The sequence below is a fragment of the Mastigoproctus giganteus genome, chromosome 10 (genome assembly GCF_048544385.1).
Source record: "Mastigoproctus giganteus isolate SK-2022 chromosome 10, ASM4854438v1, whole genome shotgun sequence".
NCBI classification, from domain to species: Eukaryota; Metazoa; Arthropoda; class Arachnida; order Uropygi; family Thelyphonidae; genus Mastigoproctus; species Mastigoproctus giganteus.
This window is the reverse complement of record NC_143584.1, coordinates 220,339,785-220,362,890: the sequence shown is the minus strand read 5'-3', so window position 1 is coordinate 220,362,890 and position 23,106 is coordinate 220,339,785. Positions and strand designations below refer to the sequence as shown.

The following is a 23,106-nucleotide window of genomic DNA, read 5'->3' as shown; positions in this document are numbered from 1 at the left end:
TTCACTGATGCAAGTACCCTGAAAGGACAGAAATCATGGGATACCTGTCGCCACTCTCGCTAGTGTATGAACCCACCGCTTGGCAGGTACTGTATATAGTTACACTGCATTCACGTAGACGGTAATTCGATGTCAGCATGGATAAACGTCGTGAGTTAACCGACTTTGAAAGAGGGATGATAGTGGGTGCCCGACGCATGGGTCACTCTATCACGGAGGTGGTACAGAAATTGCACCATCCCCCGTTCGACAGTATCAAGAATGTATCGGGAATACGCCATTTCCGGAATAACATCTCATCGTGGATAGCGCTGTGGGCAGAGAAAGGTGGTGGATGAACGTGGCCGTCGAAGTCTGTCTCGCATTGTTTTAGTCAACCAGAGAGAGTGGCACAAATCACCGCCGACTTCAACAAGGGAGGTGCCAGAAACGTCTTCATCAAGCGATCATTAACCGCAATAGGTTATGGGAGTCACCGACCCACCAGAATCCCATTGCTAACACCACGACACACGACTCTACTCCTCAACTGGCCGAAAGAACATCGGCACTGGACCTTGGATGATTGGAGACGGGTCTCCTGGTTCGATGAGTCCCGTTTCCAGTTATTTCTAGCGCACGAGGGGGGGGGGGGGGAGTGTCTGACAGTATCTGACAGAAACTGCAGGAAGCTATGCACCTGTCATGACAACAAGAAACTGTTCAGGCAGATGGTCGGTAATGGTCTGGGGCGTGTTTAACTGACACACGTTGGGACCTCTGGTATGTCTAGACGCATCTCTGAATGGTCCAGGTTATGTGTCCATCCTTGCAGACCATCTGCATACCTTCATGGTCATCATGCACCCACAGGCAATGGACACTTTCAGCAGTACAATGCGCCCCCCCCCCCACAGAGCCATGGTGACTAAAACGTGATTCTAAGAGCATTCCGCAGATTTTACCACCATGGAATGGTCTCCCTGTTCACTGGATATGAACCCTGTGGAGCATCTTTAGGATGCTGTGGTAAGGTCCGTCAGAGCTTTGGATCTTCCACCAGGAATGCAATGGAATTATGGACAGCGGCGCAGCGAGCATGGATGGAAATACCTGTGGAATGCTTTTGTGAACTAATGGACTCAATGCCTCGTCATGTGACTGCCCTTATCCGGGCCTACCCGTTACTAAGTAGGTATCCCATGACTTCTGTCCACTCAGTGTAAAACATCTTGCCAAATGTTCCTATTTTAATAGGATATAGTTGATTTATTATTCTCTCTTTGCTGCTTTAGAGAGAGAGAGAACGATGTTAGAAGGTTGCGACATAGTATTAATTAAAAATATTCGAATTCTCTTCGGGCTGTCTGGCCATTCAATAGCAAAACTTCCTTTGTTGGGAATGTACAAAGTAATTACAGGTTAAAGATGGGTCGGTTAATACAACAACGTACATAATTAAGATGATTGTTTGCTCCACGTAAATTGCAGCTGCTTTCGAAGAATAGAACAGTAATTGGTCTGAAATTTATTAATAAACATTTCATCAGTTTTAAATTAAGAGTTGCCAATATTCGTATTGGCAAAATGATGCAAGGAAGAAAGCCATAAAAATAAAATTACCTACTTCGTTTGCCCATCCATAATTTGTCTAAACCTTTACATTTATTTAGACTACGAATTTCCACAATACCACCCAGACTGAACACAAATTTCCTCACACATGTCCTGCAGCTTTTTCATTTTAAATTTGCCCCTTCGTGCGTGTCGGCCGAGAGCGATTAAGGATATATTAGCAGTGGCAGAAAATGATGCAAGAAAGTAAGCGTACAGAGCATCAGCAAAATAAAATAAAAAAAAATAAATAATAAATAACCCCTTCCCGCATCACATGGTCATCCCCTCCTATTTTTCTGGTTCTTCCTTGAATTTATTCAAACTTCCCCACTACAACAAATAGAACTTTGTTCCAACAATTAACCACCTGCTGGCTGAAGGAAAATTTCTGCACATCTGTTCTGCAATCATCCTTCCTCAATTTGAATTTATGCTTCCTTTTGTGTGTTGTCTGAGCAAGAGGAAGAGTTCAGCATTGAGCTTGCCCTATCCATTCAAAGCCTTAATTAAACACCTCAATCAGATCCCCTCTCAGGTATCTAGTGTCCAGACGCTGCAGTTTGCAGAACTGAATCCCGTTACTAATCTCGTTGCCCAAATGTCATCAGCATTTAGTTTACCCAATCTATTTAAAGCCTCAAATACTTTAATTAGGTCTCGTCGCAGATGCCTAGTTTCTAGTACGCCGCCATTTATAGATCCCAATTCTTTGTTCATAAGAGTACGCTTTTGTATCCTGTGTTATCTTTGTTGCTCTTCTAGATACATGGATGAACTAATTACTAAACTTGACATGTTCCAGCGAACAGCAGATTATCCGATCCTCCATGATGTTCACATTAAATTACCATACTGTCAACCAGCTTCGGAATTCAAGTGTAATTTTATTGCACATAACTGATAAAAAAATAAGCGTATAATACGTAAAATTGAAGTACGTAGAGAGTGACATAGACTATAAAGTATTTAAGGGCAAAGGCCTCATGCTACGAGGTAGAACGACTAATATGTAGGTTAGTGCAAATGCATCATTTTAACATAGCTATCTACCAAAGTAGTTGAATTAATTAATTGGCATTATTTTGGTTGTATCTCATATTGTGAATGCCTTCACAACGAGTTGCCATGGTATTGTACTACCTCGAATAAATAACACTTCACCAGTGGAGAAGACTATTGTTATTTATTCTCGGCGGCTACCACCACCCAGACGGCACCGTTTCAAAGCTTGGTGGGTGGGCAGGTAGCCTGGTGTTGCAATTGTGAAGTTATACTTCATAACTGGGTTGTCACTATTGCAACACCAGCGTACCTGCCCACCCACCGAAGAGAAGCCAACAAGCTTTGAAACGGTGCTGTCTGGGTGGTGGTATTCGCCGAGAATAAATAACAATAGTCTTCTCCACTGGTGAAGTGTTATTTATTCGAGGTAGTACAATACCATGGCAACTCGTTGTGAAGGCATTCACAATATGAGATACAACCAAAACGGCCGACCGGGCTAGCCGGGTGGGTAAGGTGCCTGCTTGGCAACCCAAAGGTCGCGGGTTCGAATCCCGCCTTGGGCTTGGATCAAAGTACTGCAAAAACCTTGGGAGGTGCATTATGGCCACAGAAGTCGATGCGCCAACAACTACCAAAAAAAAAAAAAAAACAACCAAAACGATGCCATTTAATTAATTAATTTAATTGATTAATTCAACTACTTTGGTAGATAGCTATGTTAAAATGATGCACTTGCACTAACCTACATGTTAATAGGTAGAGGATTAACGCGAGCCCTAGTGATTCCTTCTCGCCTGTTTGTGTATACGAGTATGTGTTCGTGTGTGTCTGCATGCAGATGAAAGGGTTTAAAAAGCAACAAGTCAATTCTGAAAAAGAAAAAAAAAAAAAAAAAGAAAAAAGACATCTTCTAAGAGACAAAAATCACATACTAAAAAAACAAAATTCTTTTTTCTCTTTTTTTTTTTTCGTTTATGGCTACAAAAATTGGTACAAAAATAAAATTGAAGACTTCATCAGTCTCTTCTCGCTGGCTCCAAACGCATGAATAACAATCAATCAATTAGATAAAAATTAATAAATAAAAGCATTTTTATTATTTTAAGCTTGTAGAATTTCTTGCCGATTATTAAAAATGAGTTTAATTACTTTAAAAATATATATACACTATATATATATATATATATATATATATATATTAAGGTTTCGACCATTCTCCCTGATTAATTGAGGGCCCGAGTACTGTAGACTCCCCCCTCCCCCAAATCCCACTTACCAAGAGAGGCCTAAGTTCTGCAAATTGCAGTGGCTGGAGACTTGGCACCTGCACGGTGATCTGATTGAGGTGTATAAGGCCTTGAATTGGTTGAGCATTCTGAATTCTGATGGGATCCTTCCACTTGTTCAGATTACGAACCTAAGGGGGCATAAATTCAAATTAAGAAAAGACAGATGTAGAATAGATGTGCGGAAATTTGCCTTTAGCCAGCGGGTGGTTAATTGCTGGAACAAACTTCCATCTGTTGTGTGGAAGTTGATAGATTAAATAAATTTAAGGAGGAACTGGACAGGCATTTGGAGGGAATGGTGTGATTTTTTTTTTTTTTTTTTTTTGGCTGACGCTGCATAAGCTCATTCACTTGCTTCCTTGCATCACATTAACCCCGGGGGCTCACATCTGGTGAGTATGGGCTTGGCAAACCAGGGTCCTGAGCTGGATATCATCATTCTTCTCTTTCTTGGTGATTCCTTTGTACTTCTCTCTCTCTCTCTCTCTCTCTCTCTCTCTCTCTCAGGGTACCTCGGGATTTTTTTTTTTTTTTTTTTTTTTGGCTGGTGCAGCATATGCTGCACCAGCCAAAAAAAAAAAAAAAAAAAAAAAGGCTTCCTTGTACCATATGGCTAATAATAATCGCATGCCACTACTACTACTAACCGGCCTGTGAAAATTTTACAGTTCACCGCGATACTCATAATAATAGCGAATTGATTCTCAGAATTAATATAGTCATTCATTAATTTGCAGCGATTTTTTAGAAATATTTGAAAGGCACTTCGCAACAGGACCGTTGACCTCCCTGCTTATTACCTAACGAAACATTCCAGTTTATTTTTTACTAATAATACTAATATTATAAATAATATTAGTATTATTTTTATTTTTTTATCTTGTGATTATTCTCCCTCATCCGTAACACTTCAATGTTTTATCCCTTCTTCCTCCCTTGTCCTCGTGGGTAGTACAGTTGGTTGTCGGTCCACCCCACACTGGGTGGAAAAGACCTGATTTGAATCCCGTCGATGACGGGAGGAATTTTTATGGGTCTTTTTCACAAAGTGGCTGAGTTAGTTGGTCTCAGGCAAGGGTATCATGGTTTGTTCTCCCGGAAACTCGGGTTTTTCGTCCAGCAAACAGAAAATCGACCTTAGAACACACGCAATTTTACAGACAATATACAAGGAGTAACATGGCCTTAGTCGCCCATGATCCTAAAATCCAACAACCATCTAGTGTTGCATCGTTGTTGTCGAGGTAATGTGGTATGATTAGCCGATTGAGGTGGTCTGTTACTCTCCACAGGATTCTATTGGGTCTCTGCTACGATATCACATGGGTCTTTGTTGCAGTTTATTATTATTATTATTAGCTATATGGTGCAAGGAAGCCTGAGGCTTATGCTGCACCAGCCAAAAAAAAAAAAATTCCCCGAGAGAGAGAAAGAGAGAGAGAGAGAGAGTCAAAAGGGAATCACCAAGAAAGAGAAGAATGATGATATCCAGCTCAGGACCCTGGGTGTGCCAAGCCCATACTCACCAGATGTGAGCCCCTGGGGTTAAATTAATTCCCTTGAATTCTTTTAGGGCCTACTTCCGCTCGTCTTCTATTCTGGTTATCATGACCTCGTCTCTTTCCACTTCAGCTGCTCTGGGTTGTATTTCTTCCTCCTCTGGTTCCATGTTCTTTGTTCTTTATTATTATTAGCTATATAGTGCACCAAGAGAGGCTTTAAGTTCTGCAAATTGCAGTGACTGGAGACTAGGCACCTGTGCGGTGATCTGATTGAGGTGTATAAGGCCTTGAATGGTTTGAGCGCTGAATTCTGATGGGATCCTTCCACTTGGTCAGATTACGAACCTAAGGGGGCATAAATTCAAATTAAGAAAAGACAGATGTAGAATAGATGTGCGGAAATTTGCCTGGACAGGCATTTGGAGGGAATGGTGTGATTTTTTTTTTTTTTTTTTTGCTTATGCTGCATAAGCTCATACACATGCTTTCTTGCATCACATGCCACTACTACCACTACCAGCCAAAAAAATTTCTGAATTACCCTGAGAGAGAGAGAAGGGAATCACCAAGAAAGAGAAGAATGATGATATCCAGCTCAGGACCCTGGGTGTGACAAGCCCATACTCACCAGATGTGAGCCCCTTTGTAGTTGGTCGCTCATGTCCTGCTTGTTTTTTTTGTTTTTTTTTCAAGATTGCAGGAACTATCAGGTTCTTCGTTCTTGGTTTTCCATCTCACGCTTAACGTAGATTAGAAATTAAAAGAAAATGAAAAAGTTTAATATACGCTAAGTCATAGCTTAGTGTAGATTAAATAATGTCCAGGCTAAATTGCAACAGCAGGAGGCGTCAACATTTTGTATGTAGAGAAACATTGATTGCAACTCCACCACACAGATATAATACAGTAATAAATAAATAAATATATACAAAGAAAAAAAATTGGAATTTTGGAAATTATTTTGACAACTGTTTCACCAAGGAAAATGCATAATATTCATGTGCAAACTGCTTAAAATAAGATAACCTTTATTTTTCTAATGGCAAGCCCGTAGCTCGCTAGTTCTAAACTACCCCATCTTTGAAGGTCATGGTATTGATTATGGCAACGGCACAGGTGCAATTTTACGTAGCTCAGTTATTGATGCTGCATAATCAAAGAATACGACTAGAAAAGAAGAAAGAATAATAATTAAATATTGAAGCCAGAGTCATTTTATGTAAAGAAACTTGAACTTTCTTATCAGCTGGAGCCTTCCTCAACTTATGAGCAGCAGATTTTTTTGTGTTAAAGCTGGAAGGACTTTGATAATATTCTCGTATGCATTTAGCATTTTCTTTTCTATTTTGTGTATGCCGAGTACCGATGATGGTTTGAACTTTGACAGATTCTCTCGTAGATTCTTTAATTCGGATTACAAATTCTGATTCGTATTATTCTTTCAGTGAGGGCGCTGATAATATAGAGGGTGATTCAAAATTTGCGCAACTCAAATGAAAGAGCTATCATTTTGGTAACATACGCAATTCTTAGAAATTCCACGTTGGTGACAACACTGTATACCTTCGCATGCAGAACGGGGGTTTTTAGGTTACACTTGTCCAATTTTTTTCGTGATGAAGCCATCATGACCTAGTCCTTGTCTGAAATTGGGTTTATAGTCGAGCAATTCTTCTGTTCAAAAGCGCATGTCAAGGCGGAATTTCGAGAAATGTGTCTCGATTCTTCAGTACCAAATCAATCAAGTTTCACGATTAGTAATCCGTTTTTGTAAAACAGATATTGTTCGTGGGGAAAACAAAAAAAAAAAAAATGACCCGAATGCTCTTCATTGCCAGACAGAAGAAAATTCGGATGTTAATAAAAAAGTTATTGCTGTCACCTAAAAATCACTGAGAAAACTTGCATCACAAATGGGTATGCTTATTCAAGTACACAATGGGCTGTTAAAAAGTTACTCCACCCCCCTCGTATTCCTGTAGTGCATGAGCTCGAGGAAGAAAGATATATCTCGATGAAGAAAGAGATTGCGTTATTGTCACTTGTTTCACCGTATTCGAATAAAATTGACATTTTGGACAGTTCTTTTCAGTGGTTATGTTAATAGCTAAAACAGCAGGATATTGAGAGTAATGGAAATCCTAACGTTTTCATGAAACACCTTTTACATCTCCAAAAATTGGAGTGTGCGACGTTTCTGTGAAACAGTGGCAAATGCTGAGAAACGTTTTTCGGTGATGTAAAATCTATTACTAAAAATTTGTGGCTTCCAGCATCCCCCACAGATTTAACGTTGCCAAATTATTATCTGTGAGACCCGTCGAAAGGCAAAGTGTATAAAAATATTTCCCACACCACATTGGAGGAAATGAAGCCAATATACAGAACGAAATTTAAACATGGACATTCAAATATCATAAAAGGAGTCATCGAATGGGAAGAACCCATGCATCTATTCAAGAAGATGGATAATTACTTATTATTACAGTTATTATAATTACTTGATTGCAATCTAATATGTGGGATATTTCTATTTTTTTTTTTTTTTTTTGGTACCAACACATTGGCTCCAGAATTTAGAGTTTTTATGAGTTTGGGAATGATTTTTTAAATTTGAATTATGAATATTTAAGTTGCTAAAAATAACGTAGTGAATCGTATTGTCTCTTATTGCGTGTTCGCTGTATGCTGTATACACAAGTTTAAAAGAGATAGCTTCGTTCAGATGGCTCCTTTAAAAAGTAACTTCCTCTTGTACGGTTAGTGATAACCTTGGCATCACAATAGTATAATGTAATCCTCCGCTCATTTCTTCTGTTTACGCTTCACAATAGATAGTCAAGGTTGTTACCTTGAGTGTGGATAAGATCTCTTCTTTGGTTGCTCCAAAAGATAAATAAAATTTCAAATATTTAGAAAATTTTCTGTCGTAATATTTATGATTTTTTTTGTAATGTAGAACTTTTTGAATCAAAATTAAATCCTGGATTTATCTACCGAAATACAAATAAACATACAAACAGCTCTGAGAATTCAAATTGTACATTAAAATATACATTAAATGTTGAACATTTATTATATGTATATTAAAATTTACGCAGAAATAAAATAAAAACCAAAGCGTTGTTGCGCATTTTTTCGCTTTACGATGCAGTGTATTTTCAGGTTTTTATTAGGCGCGTTCACAATTTTGTAAAATTTTGTAAACTTCTGCATGTCCGTTTACGTGTAACAACAGATTTCCAATTTATTGAGAGTGTCCTCGTTTTCTTTTATTTGCATAAATTGGGGAATACTTGTTTTGTAGACAGAGCTCCCCAAAAATTGTACAAACAAACAATAAATACAACGAAGCTAAGAAGACCATTGAATTTTCTTTTATTTTATGCTTTGGCTATTTCAGAAAAAAATTCGAGCCTTCCTAATTTTGATAAAATTGAACAAATAGAAATCCAACAGTTATATATATATATATATATATATATATATATATATATATAAGATCTTTTAGCAGTACATGGAATATATAAAAGATACTGTTGTCCCGTATGAGGGATATCAGCAAGTAGTGGCAATACTACCGATCCACACGTTGATTAGCAGGAATCGCTCGGCTAAAATCACATATAAAGGGAGACAAGATAACTGTACATCAACAGTAGTTTCGTAATTATACATGAATAGGAAAGGTTTTTCGCTCAATGGAGAATTGAAGTGCGCACTGCAATTGCTCAAGGAGTAGGAAAATATTATTATTATTAAAATCAGTTTATTTTCCACAAGAAACATTGGGTTCACCCCGGGACGGCAATGTGCCAGACGGGTGTGAATATTTACAGACTGAGGTGCAAGGAACACATGTACAAGAATACACGAGTGCTCGATCCGGGAAATTTACAGGATTCAATTTACAAATGCACGAAAACAGTCTTTTGTCATATACAGATAGGCAGTAAAGGAAGAAAAATGCAGCAGTCAGTCATGTCCAGGAGCAGGTGAACATCATAGATTCATTAACTGGTAATAGTTCTTAAGGATTTCTTTTCTGTAGAGCTTGTCTTCACAGAACTTATCAGGGTGGGTGCCAAATTTATTAATGATCCGAAGGCAATTGGCCAAAAACATGTCCCTCAGAGAATCAGTATTTGTCAGCGTAAGTCGCAGAGGGAGACAGGAGTTGGAGTGTTCCGCTCTTGCTTTCTTTGGGCCAGAGATTAATGTGGATGCCGATGGAGCATCAATTCGCTCCGTTATAAGCCGTGCAAGCGCGAGGGCATTTCTTGTCGTGATGAGATGTCTCCAGGGAGTGGTGCCCAGATTTGCTTCCTGGAGACATTTCATCACGACAAGAAATGTCCTCACTCAAGGTCTCGATCTTATTCCCATGACAGAATCAAGGAACGATTTGGAGTGGATAAGCAAGGCATCGCATCAAGTTATAGAAATGGGTGAGCAGTTATACATCGTTACAATCTAGAAACCTTAATGACAGTTCAGATTACTATTACTATCAAATTAAATCTATCAACAGCAGTTCTGAGATCTGGACGCTGATCCACATCAAAATTAAATAGGAATGAATGGATTGCCGAGTTCTTACAAAAAACAAGTAAATTTTTATTTCATAATTTTTTCTCGTTTAAGCTACATTTACGACGTAAGATTGAAGTTGCACGGGGTGAAACGCAAAATATGTTTTTATTTCGGGCCACAATGCAAATTCCAGTATGGCATTGGAGTTTTGGTTGGCCCTGTCCGAAAAAGAAAGGGGAGAAAAAAAGAGAGAGCGATATAAAAACACACGCAGATCCAAGGATCTGCTGTGTGTGTGAAATTTTGTTAAACTTTATTTATTTCACAAAATGAGCCACTCAGAAGCTAATGCTTTTGGACAGCATATATCTTCAACATTGAGAAAGTTGTCTGGAAGAATAGATGTTACTTTCACTAGTATATAACTGCGAACTTGTAAATAAAGTTTTTTTTTTCTTTTGCAGCGTGTTGCCACTGCTTTTTGAACAACCGTCGTATTTATATTACAATTGAAGATTTATGCGTAGTTTAGTTGCATGTCATGGGATTATTTGGAAATTAAATATTTTCTTTAGCGTGTTGCCACTGCCTCTTGAACAACCGTCGTATTTATATTACAATTGGAGATTTATGTGTAGTTTAGTTGCATGTCATGGGATTGTTTGGAAATTAAATATTTTCTTTATTGTTAGATGCACAGGTACACGCATGTACCATGACTTTACAAAACCCTTCACGGCACTATGCCAGGGGTTACGAATTTCAACATTTCCAAATCAGATTTTGCCTATTCAGAAAAAAAAAAAAACATCCAGAAATGTTTCTTGATCTGTTTTCTCTTCTGATCTGACATTTTAAAGAATGAAAACGTATTTCTGACATCCTTTAATACTTGAACAGTGGGTTCACAGTAGGGAAAAAGTGGAAACAGTTTTAAACCATCAAGGATTTCCCACCTCTGACATTCGACTTGTAAACAGCCGATTTCATCACGGAAATAAAAACCTGTTATTATGTTACATCAGTTGTAAGGACGCTTTTGTAGATACCCGTTTGTTCGTATTCATGCGTAGACGGTTCATTTGTACGCAGTTGTTTCGTGTTATGCCCATTTGGAGATGCATGCTTCATTTATTTCAAACAGTATCAGGCTACACCCTTCGAACTCTTCAATCTATATAGCGCACCCTGTAGTTCACCTGGTTCTAAACGTGTGTCACTTCCCACGTGTCATTAAATTTTAGGCCCAGTAAATTCAGTATCATTAATTATATAGACCCGAACACTATCATACTGCAAATCGTATTTTTTTTTTACTTTTTTTTTAAGTAAGCTTTAAATGAATATCACTTGTTTTTTTTTTAACGCTAACAATAGAGCGGAAGAGCTTGAAAGTCTTCCCATTGAAAGTAGGACAGCGTTGTAAGAGTTCTTCAAATATCTGAGAGCAGTATTGGATTCCGGCCTGCTTCATAAATGGAGATTTATAAACTGCTGGCGTGGAACGTAAACAGCTTTTTTTATTTTTTACTCTCTTCACTTGACATACAGATTATTTTTTTTTATGTGGGTGAGTTGGTTTGAAACACTTCGTTGCCTAACGCTTTAGGTCGCCAGTAATTTATGCAGGAAACTGCATAATACTTTGCTTTGGTAGATGAACGTAACGGTACTCAGGGACGTACAAATAAATTTGGTTCGAACTTGGAATGGAGATATACGCTGATTGAGAATTACAGAATAATACGCGCATATAGCAGTATTGCTATTCGATTTATCAAAATTTCCGCATCACCAAAATGTAAAAGTACCGTTTAGAACTGTAATCACTTTTGAAAATAAATTCCGAAGTCCGACAACCTTGGGTACTTCAGCCGTGTCTGGTCTTGGGATTTTCCCAGATTTCAAGTTGTCATAAGAATTGCATAGATGAACCGAAAATTGACCACAGAAATTAAATTATGCATATAAGATTAAAATCTTTTCCTATTTTGTTGAAGTGCCTCAGGACTCTCCGTTGGAGCTTCTTTTATTTTTAATCTGCATGGATGGTGTTCCACTCTGTATTAGTAAATTTAATGCTTAGACATTTCTGTTTGCCGATAATGTGAAACTTTAAATTCATCTCTGCTTTTAATGAATATACACCCCCCTACAAAACTTTGATACAGTCAGTAATTGTTTCTTACATATATGCATCTTAGTATTTCTAAGCATGCCGAATGTATATATATATTACATAAACTCACCAGTATCTGATTTCCCTACGGTTATAAGTTTAACAACGAAACTGGAAATGTACGAGTTTATCAGTTTTCCATTACCAACTAGGCATTTTCTCTAGTTTCATTTTACATCCAGGGCATCCGGGTGATCATATTAACAAAATGATCTCCCGTTCCTCAAGAAGCTAGAAATCATCAAGATGCGTTAAAAACTTTGTTTGACTTTCTCTTGGTATTTTTTAGGTATTTTAACCTAACTAGGTATTTTCTTTAGTTTCATTTTACATCCAGCGCACTGGTGATCATGTTAACAATATGATCTCCCGTTCTTCAAAACGCTAGAAATAATCAAGATTCACTGAAAACTTTCTGTCTGTCTGAAGTTTTTTTCATTCTACAAAAAGTTGATAAGTAATTGTTTTCTGTATTTATAAATGATATTGATGATGGTATATCAAGCTTAATGTCCAAGTTTGCAGACGATACGAAGGTTGGCAGGGTTGTCAAGGACACTACTGACACTATGCTACTGCAACAGGATCTGGAAAGGTTGAGCAGATGGGCTGAGAGGTGGCAAATGAAGTTTATCATTGACAAATGTGAAGTACTACATATGGGAAACAGCAACCCCAGAGCAACGTATCAACTCTGTGGTACTACACTGACAGTAGTAGAGAATGAAAGGGACCTGGGGGTGGTTGTGCAGGCAGATATGAAGTTTTCTGAGCAGTGCAGACGGGCTGCAAGAGTAGCTCGATGATATATAGGAATTTTTCTAGCAGGGATAAGGAGGTGATTATTCCCTTGTATAAGGCAATGGTCAGACCGCACCTAGAGTACTGTATACAGGTCTGGAGGCCTCATTTCAAGAAGGATGTAGAGATGCTGGAACGAGTACAGAGAAGGGCAACAAGATTAGTGAATGGAACAAATGGGTGCTCTTACGAAGAAAGGCTTACGTTTTGCAAATTACAGTGTCTGGAGACTAGGCACCGGCGAGGCGATCTGATAGAGGTATATAAAGCCTTGAATGGTTTGAGCATGCTCAATGCTGATGGGATTCTTCCTCTTGCTCAGAATAATCACCTGAGAGGGCATAAATTCAAATTGAGGAAAGACAGATGTAGGATAGACGTGAGGAAATTTGCCTTTAGCCAGCGGGTGGTTGGTTGCTGGAATAGACTTCCATCCCTTGTCGTGGAAGTTGATAGCCTAAATAAGTTTAAGGCTCAGCTGGACAGGTATTTCGAACGAACAGAGGGGTGAAGTGGAAGTGGTTATTTTTTATTTATTTATTTATTATTTATTTATTTTTTTTTTGGCTGATGCTGCATAAGCTTGCTTTCTTGCATCAAATGCCTCTACTAATGCTAATGCTAATTACGATTTGTAAATTTTCCCATACTTACTTTTAAATATCAAGCTATTGCTAAGCTATTAGTCAATTATTTAATATCTTAAATAATTGACTTATTGAATTATGTTTTTTTAATACTCTTCAAATTGTCTGCACGATTGCTAACGATTTCTTGCATAATTTTTGTGCGTCACATTATGGTCTAAGATGTTGATACGCTGCAACACCAACAACTGTACAAGAAACGTAATGTCACTAGTTCTACAAAATGAATAAATTTATGTATTGTTTAGAAGCTCTTTCAGTCTCCCAGGATGTGTGCGCAACAATACATGCCTTACCATTAGAGAAATAAATCGAAAATATTTTTAATTTTGTTTACTCTATTGCAGAAGTAGAAACATTTGCTTTGTTTAGGGCGGTTCTCAGATCATTAAAGGGCTTATTGTTTTTACCGTATCCATCCATCTGTCCACATGCAACAACTGGACTCTGAGTGGAGAATTTTCATGAAATTTTGTATTTGTTTTTTTAAAAAGATTTGTTGAACCATTCCAAATTTCATTAAAATCGAACTATGAGAAATATGGCGATTTGCATTTTGCGTAAATTTTGAATTCTATATGCATAAATGGAAGTGTATTTCGGATGTTTGGATATCACTCGATAAGAAAAATTTCATCGACACCAAATTTTGGGTATGTTCTGTTAGTTCATGGAACTGGACCTAAAACCTCCCCAGGGACCAACGTATATATATCGTTGATCCCTGGGGAGGTTTTAGGTCCAGTTCCGTTTTTCAAAATTTCAGGATTTTTTTTTTTTTTTCCGAATATTCTAGATCGCTGTACCAAAATATCGTGTCAGTAGATTAATCCCATTATTCCCTGTGCACATAGTGAGGATTTGGTAAACGCTTCTTGAGTCCTAGAGTTCTTGAGTTACGGTAGAGGTTTTAGGCATATTGTCTGATAATCGAACTTACCTGAAATGAAACGTTATTTTAATACTGTAAATACTATAAGTACGAAAGAGAAAAAAATACCATTCTTTTATTAATTATATGACTGTCATCAGGTGAAATATGGGATCCCTCTAAACGCAAGGCCTCTGCGACCGACCCGTTAGCTCGATATAAAATTCTGCACCATGAGTATACAGTATTTTTAATTCCTGTTATCCAAGAGAAGGCAAGTTAACATTTGGTTACAAAACTTTACATGGTGGTGTTCTTAATTCTCAGATTTCAGAATACCTTTTTGCTCTTAACTTGGACGTTTTTCCTCCAGAACCAAATAGTCGAGAGAAATAGTCGAGTTTTTAAATGCTGAATTTAATTAGATAAACCTGTAATTGATCGGAGGATAATCTTAGCGTTTTCTACTTTTATAAAGAATATCAAATTATAAAATGAAGAAGACATTACCTTAAATTTTAATTAATTTTGATTAGAACTAAATCTCATTTTTTTGGCCTGATGATGGATTCATGTAGTTGTTCCAGAAACGTAGTCTGTAACCAGTTTAGCAAGTTATTGTAACTAATGTGCTTGGCAAATGTACAAAAATGAAATCGTGGATAATGTATTTTACTCAATATAGTATTAAATTGAAGTTTTATCAAATTGATAAAACAAATCTTTTTTTTTTTCTTTTTGTTTTATTTCAGATTTATAAAAGTATCTCACATTTGTACTAAGCATCCTTTTCTGACATTCCTATCTCACATTCTTAATGTAATTTTTGAAAAAAATTGTTCTGATGAGTTAATTGCGCCAGGTGGCGACATTACCACACACTTCCTTGATTTGGACACCAGGGGAGAGTGAAGTCTAACTTACTTTCTTGTAGATAATTTAAGTTGCAATTGCGAAGAAAAAGTCTAGCTTATGTTAATTATTATGAGGATGCAAGATACTGTGTTTCGAGTGTGCCTTTAGTTATCCTAAATTTAAGTTTATCTCAATATAAAAGCATTTTTATCATTATTTTTTACGTTGATCTTGAGGTGGAATGTCGTTTGGCAGTGGCATCTATTTTGCTCTATTTCTTATTCTATTATGAAACAATTTCTTATTTACTATGAAGACGGTCATATGGTAGCGCATTTAAATGGTGTTGGCGCAGATCCAAGAATATTTGAACATCTATATCAATGAAACCTGTTCTGAGTGTAAACTCTGAAAGGAGGATAATGTTGGACTTGACACTGGTTTCTTTAGGGGGAGTAAAAGAGGGGTAGAAAATTGCCATCTGCAAACAGGAAAAAGCCAGTTATGAACACCAGGAAATATTTACTGAGTGACAGTTAACAGCCTTATTATAGAGAGAAATGTGTAAAAACTTGTTAAAACTTCGAGTTGAATGAAACATAAAACTAAAGTTATCAATAGCGATTGCTTGAAGAGACTCAGGATTTAGCAGATGAACACTTTTATGTGTCATCCAAGAACGGATTACAAATTAAAACTACGTAAGTTATTTATTTATTTTTAATTGTTCATAAACGAATCAAAAAAAAAAAAAAAAAAATCAACAATATTATTAAAGATACGGCAAGACAAATTTTATGTTGAGTAGGTCGAAGAAAAAGTATAGATTATTTAGTATTATAGAAATGGAATTTTTAAATTATCATAAATTTTGAAAAATCCAGAAATATCTAATACTTTCCTATTTAAATTCTGCCTAGTCATGTGATATGTAAAGCTGAGACGTGTGAAATCCGGACAATTTCAAAAGCGTGAAAATAGCTTGCAAACTTTAAAAGTTTGCAAATGTGTTCACTACAATCAACATGGTGGTAAAAATAGATAAATGTGGAATTTTTATGCTATTTGTTATTAATTGCTGAAGTGGCCAGCGCCGGCGATGCTGTAAGGTAAATGTGTTCAGAAATTACGACATAATACTGATACAGAAAGAGCACAATGTATTTTTTGAATGGAGGAAACGAAGTTTACGGATCAAGTTAAGCGGAAATTTCTTACAAGGTTTGTTAAAATTCCACTCAGCGGACATTCGAACTACGATTGGTATAAGAAGAGCAGCAAGTTTATTGAAAATGAGGAAACTGTTTAAGTGAGGAATCTACCGTCAACAAAAATTAAAAATAACTGATCCCGATAACAATGTGCACTTCCAACAATACTATACTCCCTCACTCCAATAAGGACTATTCGCCTTTTTCTCTTACGCAGGAGCATCGAGAGGAGGGGGGACAGGCCGGTCAGCTTTCCAGGGCCTGTAATTGGAGTGGTCCAGACCACTATGGGAAAGGTACACTAGCCTAGAGGGGATGTTTGCCCCAGACTCCGTGCTGGCTGTCGACGCCCCTGCCCTTGTGGCGGATGTGAACGACTTAAAGAAAAAAAATATCACTGCAGCGATCATCGACACAGTTACACTAACAATATTACAGCTCGTCTGACAAGGGGCTGCCACTGGATATGTACCGTACCGTTTTACTACTGGAAGTCATATCGAAATGGTTTAACAGTTACTTCCGCTGGAACTTTGTGTTCGGCCAATTTTCTCCGAACAACGTTTCTTTTGTGTAAATATAAAAGTTATAAGACATGTGTGTGAAGCTACTTTTGACTTACCTTGTGTATTCTATGGTCTGTTAATCCGTTTTGGCGCGTGAAAGAAATCCCGAATTTCGAGAGAAAGCACCCAATCCTTTCTCGAAACTGACCACCTTGGACACGTTTTAAAACAGTGGTTCTCAACCTTTTTTGCCCCATGCCCCTTTTCACCATATGTCAGAATGTTATTCCCCTTTCCAAGATTGTCTGACTCAAAAGGCTCCAAGTGCATAAAAAACAAGAAAAAGTCAAATATAACTATAAATGGAATATTTCCACAGATAAAAAAGTGAAATACTTATCTTTATTTTTAATTTAATATGTGACATCCAATAAAGTGTGATGCCCTGTGGATTATACACAATCTGTAGAATTGTAGTTTTTAGAAAGATCAATATTCCAACAGTTTGAGGCTGTCAATCTGTGTTCCCAACACCCCCCCCCCCAAACCCTAAAATTCCTCTTTGGTTGAGAACCCCTGGTTTAAAACATTGTGGCTCATGATACAAGTATTAGTTTTGGAGTTACATTCTAAAAAGCATTAATACTATACAATGATATATTCGTCTCAAAATGGAATGGAAATTAAGTTTTTCCCTCTCATTCCAGACTCGTAGACAACCAAATCAGGGACCCGAACATGGCAAGCCTAAACTGGAAAACTGGACAAATCAAGAGAGAGAGAGAGATTCTCTATTAATTAGGATTTATCAGCCCTCAGAATATGAAATCGACTATTGAACACAGGGATTGCAGGGCAGAAGGCAGGGGGGTTGTGATTAATGGATATTCTTCAAATTAGTGTAATGCCAAGTGAAATCTCGCAAGGATCTGTTCTTTGACCACTGTTGTTTCTGATTTTCATAAACGATTTCGACGGAGGGGTAAAGGGCGTGATGTCAAAATTTGCAGACGACGTTAAAATTGGGAGAGTCATTAATGATCGGTGCCAAACAATGCTCCTTCAGGATGACCTGAACAGGTTCAAGAATGATTAGAATAATAGCAGCAAAATGCAACGTCTTACACTTGGGAAATAGCAACCCCAAAGTAATTTATATGCCTTGTAGGTTTGAATCTAAAATAGTAGAGGAACAAAGGGATCTTCATGCCATACCCTATCGCATATGAAGATCCCTTTCCACGCGGCTAGGAAAGCCCAAAGTGTCCCATCGATTGTTTATCGAGCAAAGCCTGACGTAGCCCAGTGGTCAGGAGCGAGAGTGCATAGTACGCGTTCCTTGAGTGGACCGGGGTTCAAGCCCATGACTATTAAATACGATAAATATTTGTATTGACGATTTATTGTAAACTCTACTGACTTGGGTGTCGTGCGGGAATATAAATAGAAAATATTCTGTAGAGATAGGTCATAATCTCACTGTATAAGGCAATTGTAAGACTGCATTTGGAACACTATGTCCAAGTACAAATGGAGACCTCTGAAAAAGACATTAAGCTTCTTGAAAGGCCCAAAGACGAGCAGTTCGCATGGTGAGATCGGCAAAAGGGCAACCGTACGAGGAGACTTCGATTATGTGGGCTACAGAGCTTGGTAACCAGGCACCTTAGAGGGGAACCTGGTTGAGGTTTATAAGGTTCCGAGAGGGGTCAGTAAAGTGAACGAAGGCGGAATTTTCACTGTTATAAAGAACCAATTTGGAATACTCTGTCCAAGTATTCCAAATTCTTCTAGAACTAGGGCATAAATTCAAATTATAGGTTTAGACTAGATTGTAGGAAGTTTTCTTTTAGCCAGCGAGTTGTTGAGTACTGGAATAAGTTGCCTCCGCAGTAGTTCAAGCTGACAGTTTGAAGAAATTCAAAGGTCAACTGGATTGTTCATTCTAATGTTCCAATTGTAATATATTTTTTTTCCGATTTTCTTCCTTTCTTTGTGTGTAATCAGATATCCCCCAAAGAATAACTCCAGGGGCTCACATCTGGTTGGTATGGGCTTGGCAAACCCAGGGTCCTGAGCTGGATATCATCATTCTTCTCTTTCTTGGTGATTCCTCTCTCTCTCTCTCTCTCTCTCTCTCTCTCTCTCTCTCTCTCTCTCTCTCTCTCTCTCTCTCTCAGGGTAACTCGTGAATTTTTTTTTTTTGCTGGTGCAGCACAAGCCTCAGGCTTCCTTGCACCATATGGCTAATAATAATATCTGAATATCATATTCATATCTGTCCTTATTAATCAGATGTTAAATCACCTTTTTGCTTAGAACGCTAAAAACACTGACAGTTCTTGAAACTTTCTGTTTCTGAAACTGAAATTGCTTATTGCGCACATTACATAGAACAGAAACTTCACCCCATTTTAATATTCAAAAATATTTTTAAAAAATTGAAGTCAGAAATATAGGAAATAGATAATGCGGATAAAAAAAATCATCTTGTAATGCAGTAATCAGCGAAATTAATTTTTCTTCGAAATTCACTGAAAAAAGATTAAAATCAGAATGTTCACCCAGGGTCTCGCACATATTAACTTTAATCTTTTTCCCCCCATCCTCCCGGAATTTTCTCCTGGTTTTATCACCGGGACACAAATAAACCAGCCTTAGAGCGTACAATACACAAATAGGATACAGTGACGCATCATGTCCGTACCAAATAATCATTCAGCCATTTCAGCAGCGTAGCCTTATTACTGACGATAAATTCTCAGACCAGAAAATCTAAACTCCAAGAAATTTATATATAGATCCATGAATCATTCGCCTTATTAATGTGAAAGTAAGTTTATTTGCTTTAAAACATTGCGACTAATTTATAAGATTTTCGTTTTAGGTTTCAGTGGGATATGCTAATTCATTGAAAACAAAACAAAACAAAAAAAAAACGAAATTGCCAAAACCGCCACCTGTAGAGGGGGAAATTTTTAAATAACGTGAAAAGAAAAATTCTGTTTGAACGGGAAGTTGCATTCAACTTTTTCTTTGTTTGTATTTTTATAGTTCTGTTGGCGCCTGTCTGATCAATTTGAATGAATGATTTAACTCAGCACGGACAACCATCACTCCACTCGGCGACCAATTATGAAATTACTGAATGCTAATTAACGTAGTTGACAGCTTGGAAGAGTGTTCATAAGGAAACGGATGATAATTTTTGTCCTTTTAATTTGAATTCTCGTATTAAATATAAAAATGGGAACCAAGTGCATGCTGGCTATGGCTATTGTTCCATAATTGAGGAAGAAAAAGAAATTACCATGCTCTAATGTGTTCTAGTTCATGGTTGACGAAAGTGGAGGGTATCATTTGTAGGAACCCAACAAATTTGCATTGGATTGTTGCAGAAACCTTGGATAGGAACGGGGAACTTTTGTCATATAAGTTGTTTTATGAAGCCCGACGACAAAGTAATAAGATTCATTTATTATCCTTGTGCGTTATTGAACATTTATCTGTATTTTACATTACCGAAAAGGTTTTTTTGAACTTTGTTGAAAAGTGCTTCAGAAACACTCGTCACATTGATTTTAATTAATATATAAGCCACAGAAATTATTTTCTTTTTCAACCTTTCACCGAAGGTGAAAAGGGAAAATAACAGGAAGCACGTTATGAGGTGTGCATTTGATCAAAGGTCTTCCTTTTTGCTTCAGTATAGCGATTTTCAAATAAGGTGATTCAGCGTTTTCAAATAAGAAACTCAATTAACCTTTACGCGCTCATAGATGAATTCTGAACGAACAATGGCATTAATATTAAACAAACTGGACTGCATTGTTTTATTTTGACATGAATACTCTCTCTCTCTCTCTCTCTCTCAGCTTTCGGAAATTTAAGTGGAATGTCAGTGAAAACTGGACATCAGCTGCTCTTGAAAATATACGAGGTGTGATCGGAAAGTTCCGGGAACTAATATTTGAGAATTGACGAAGTTTATTGGCTATTCGGATGGATCTCCTTTGAAGTAGGATCCTCGATTCTCTTCTCCTTCTAAGTAGGTAATACACCAATTCCAACGTTTCTTCAACTTCTGGAAGCATTCCTGAAAAACTCTTTTTAAAATTGCTAATAGTTCCAGTGTCGCGATCTGAATAATTTCCCCATTCAATATGGGGCTTTTAACTTGGGAAACAAATCGTAGGAAGCTAAATCCTGTGAGTGTGGTTGACCATAGTGATGAATTGCTTAGAAAGAAATTCTTGAGCGAAAGTCGCCGAATGCAGGAGGTGTTGTTACGTTGTAGGCGCCAGTTACCCTAAAGCTCGCTTTTCTGATCGTTTTCTCCGAAGCATATTGCCGAAGAATTGTTTTGTGGTATTCCTGGTTCACCATTTGATTATGCAGGACCTGCGAGTCGAAAAAATCCGATAAGCATCAAGTCCCCATCCCCTTTTGCAAGGGGATGGGGACTTGATGCGGCGCACTTGGACCCAACCTGGAAGGGTCCTCAAAACATTTCTTAGATGGTTATAATGTAGCTATATCAAAAGAAGGGGTCCCCAAAGCCAACCATGCATCCGTATCCTCGGGGTACTATTGCATTTACGTACGTTTCCTGAGTATGAACCTTCACATTTGATCAAGATTGCTTGCTTTTTTTAGACCTTGAAGACGACGAATCTTCCATTGAGAACTGGGCCTTTGTTTTTGTATTACAGTCATATACCCATGGTTCGTCACCGTAATGATGGAAATAACTGTCAGCGGCAACCCATTGAAAAAAATTCTGACGTGCGAGACGCTTTCTCTGTGTTAATCAGTGAGGATACGAGGCACAAACGTGGTTGAAACGCGTTAATTTCCAAATCTTATGTTAAAATTGATTGATATAGCCCATCCGAAATACCAATTTAACTGGCAACTTCGCGTGATAGGTAAACGTCGATCCTGATTAGATTACGAATACGAGTGATTTAATCTGGTTTTGAAGTCGAAGGAGGGCGGCCAAATGAGGAAATCATCTTCAACGCACTAGCGGCTCTCTTGAAACATGGCCAATCACTGAAAAGTCTTTGAACGACGCATAGCATCATGGCTCATTAAAATCATTCATTTAAAATGAGAATAGCATCGCCAAAACCCACACAACATCTATTCAGCGCGCGGAAATTCAGACTGACTGCACATAGATAGGGTAATTCATGTGTTATTATTATGTATAGATGAGCATGTAATAAGTCTGTCCACTGAACTTTTTGATCGCACCTTACAGTGCATTTTCAATCGGGATTTCAGCCGGATTGGTATTATTATAATAGAAATCACTTCCAGTGTCATATAAACTGGCGCATTATGGGCAAACTGTTCGATGAACCATATTGAAACAATCTTGTTTCATAACGAGTTGCAATTTTCTGAAAAGGTCGACTTGAATTTTGCTTGAAAGATGGAGAACAAATTGCTATTCTGTGCTGTTTTTTTTTCTGAAAATTTATGAAACCATATTCATGGAAATCGTATGGACAGTCGAACTACTGTATATAAAACGATTTTCACTGTTCATGTGTATGGATCAGATCTATTACCCATTGAATGTGTTCATCGTTCTTGCGAGCCGTTGGATATGTAATTCTTTTTACATCATTAACATGTACAAAATACACACGGTAAATGGGAACTGTTCACGGAAGTGATCTAGGAAGATCCTAAGTTTTTTTTTTTTTTTTTTTATACCTAGAGATATTATTCCGGAAAATGAATGGCTGATGAATTTAGTGGCAGAAAAGAAAAATACATGGGCTGATTATAATTGGACACAGAAGCCTAGTAAATATAAACCCTCTGTAATCAAATCACCCAGGAGAGCGAGTTGGGCATGCTAAGACATGTTATGAGAAGTCGTTGGCTCAGAGTGTAAAGAAAAGTAGCAAGGAATTATTTGCATACGTTAACACTGGAAGGAAAGAGATGCACCACATTGGCCCTCTAGATATGAATGGCATAACTATTGATGATTCTATTCAGGTTGCTGACAAACTAAATATATGTTTGCATTGATATGCACAAGTTTTTCAGAGATGAAGATTAGAAGTCTAATATCGATTTGGAATTAAATGA

The 23,106-nt window shown here is 37.5% G+C and overlaps 1 protein-coding gene across 10 annotated transcripts in view; it reads left to right on the top strand.

Annotated features, from left to right (window-relative positions):
- Synd (protein kinase C and casein kinase substrate in neurons protein Synd) overlaps positions 1–23,106 on the top strand; it is a 262,630-nt gene that overhangs the window by 45,720 nt on the left and 193,804 nt on the right. For 2 of the 10 annotated variants that reach the window (XM_090383320.1, XM_090383316.1), the window contains exon 1: positions 15,829–15,979. The exons of the other annotated variants lie outside the window; for them this stretch is intronic. The gene's annotated coding sequence lies outside the window, so the exon portion shown is untranslated. Of the gene's footprint in view, positions 1–15,828; positions 15,980–23,106 lie in introns of those variants that run through there. 10 annotated transcript variants of the gene reach the window in all.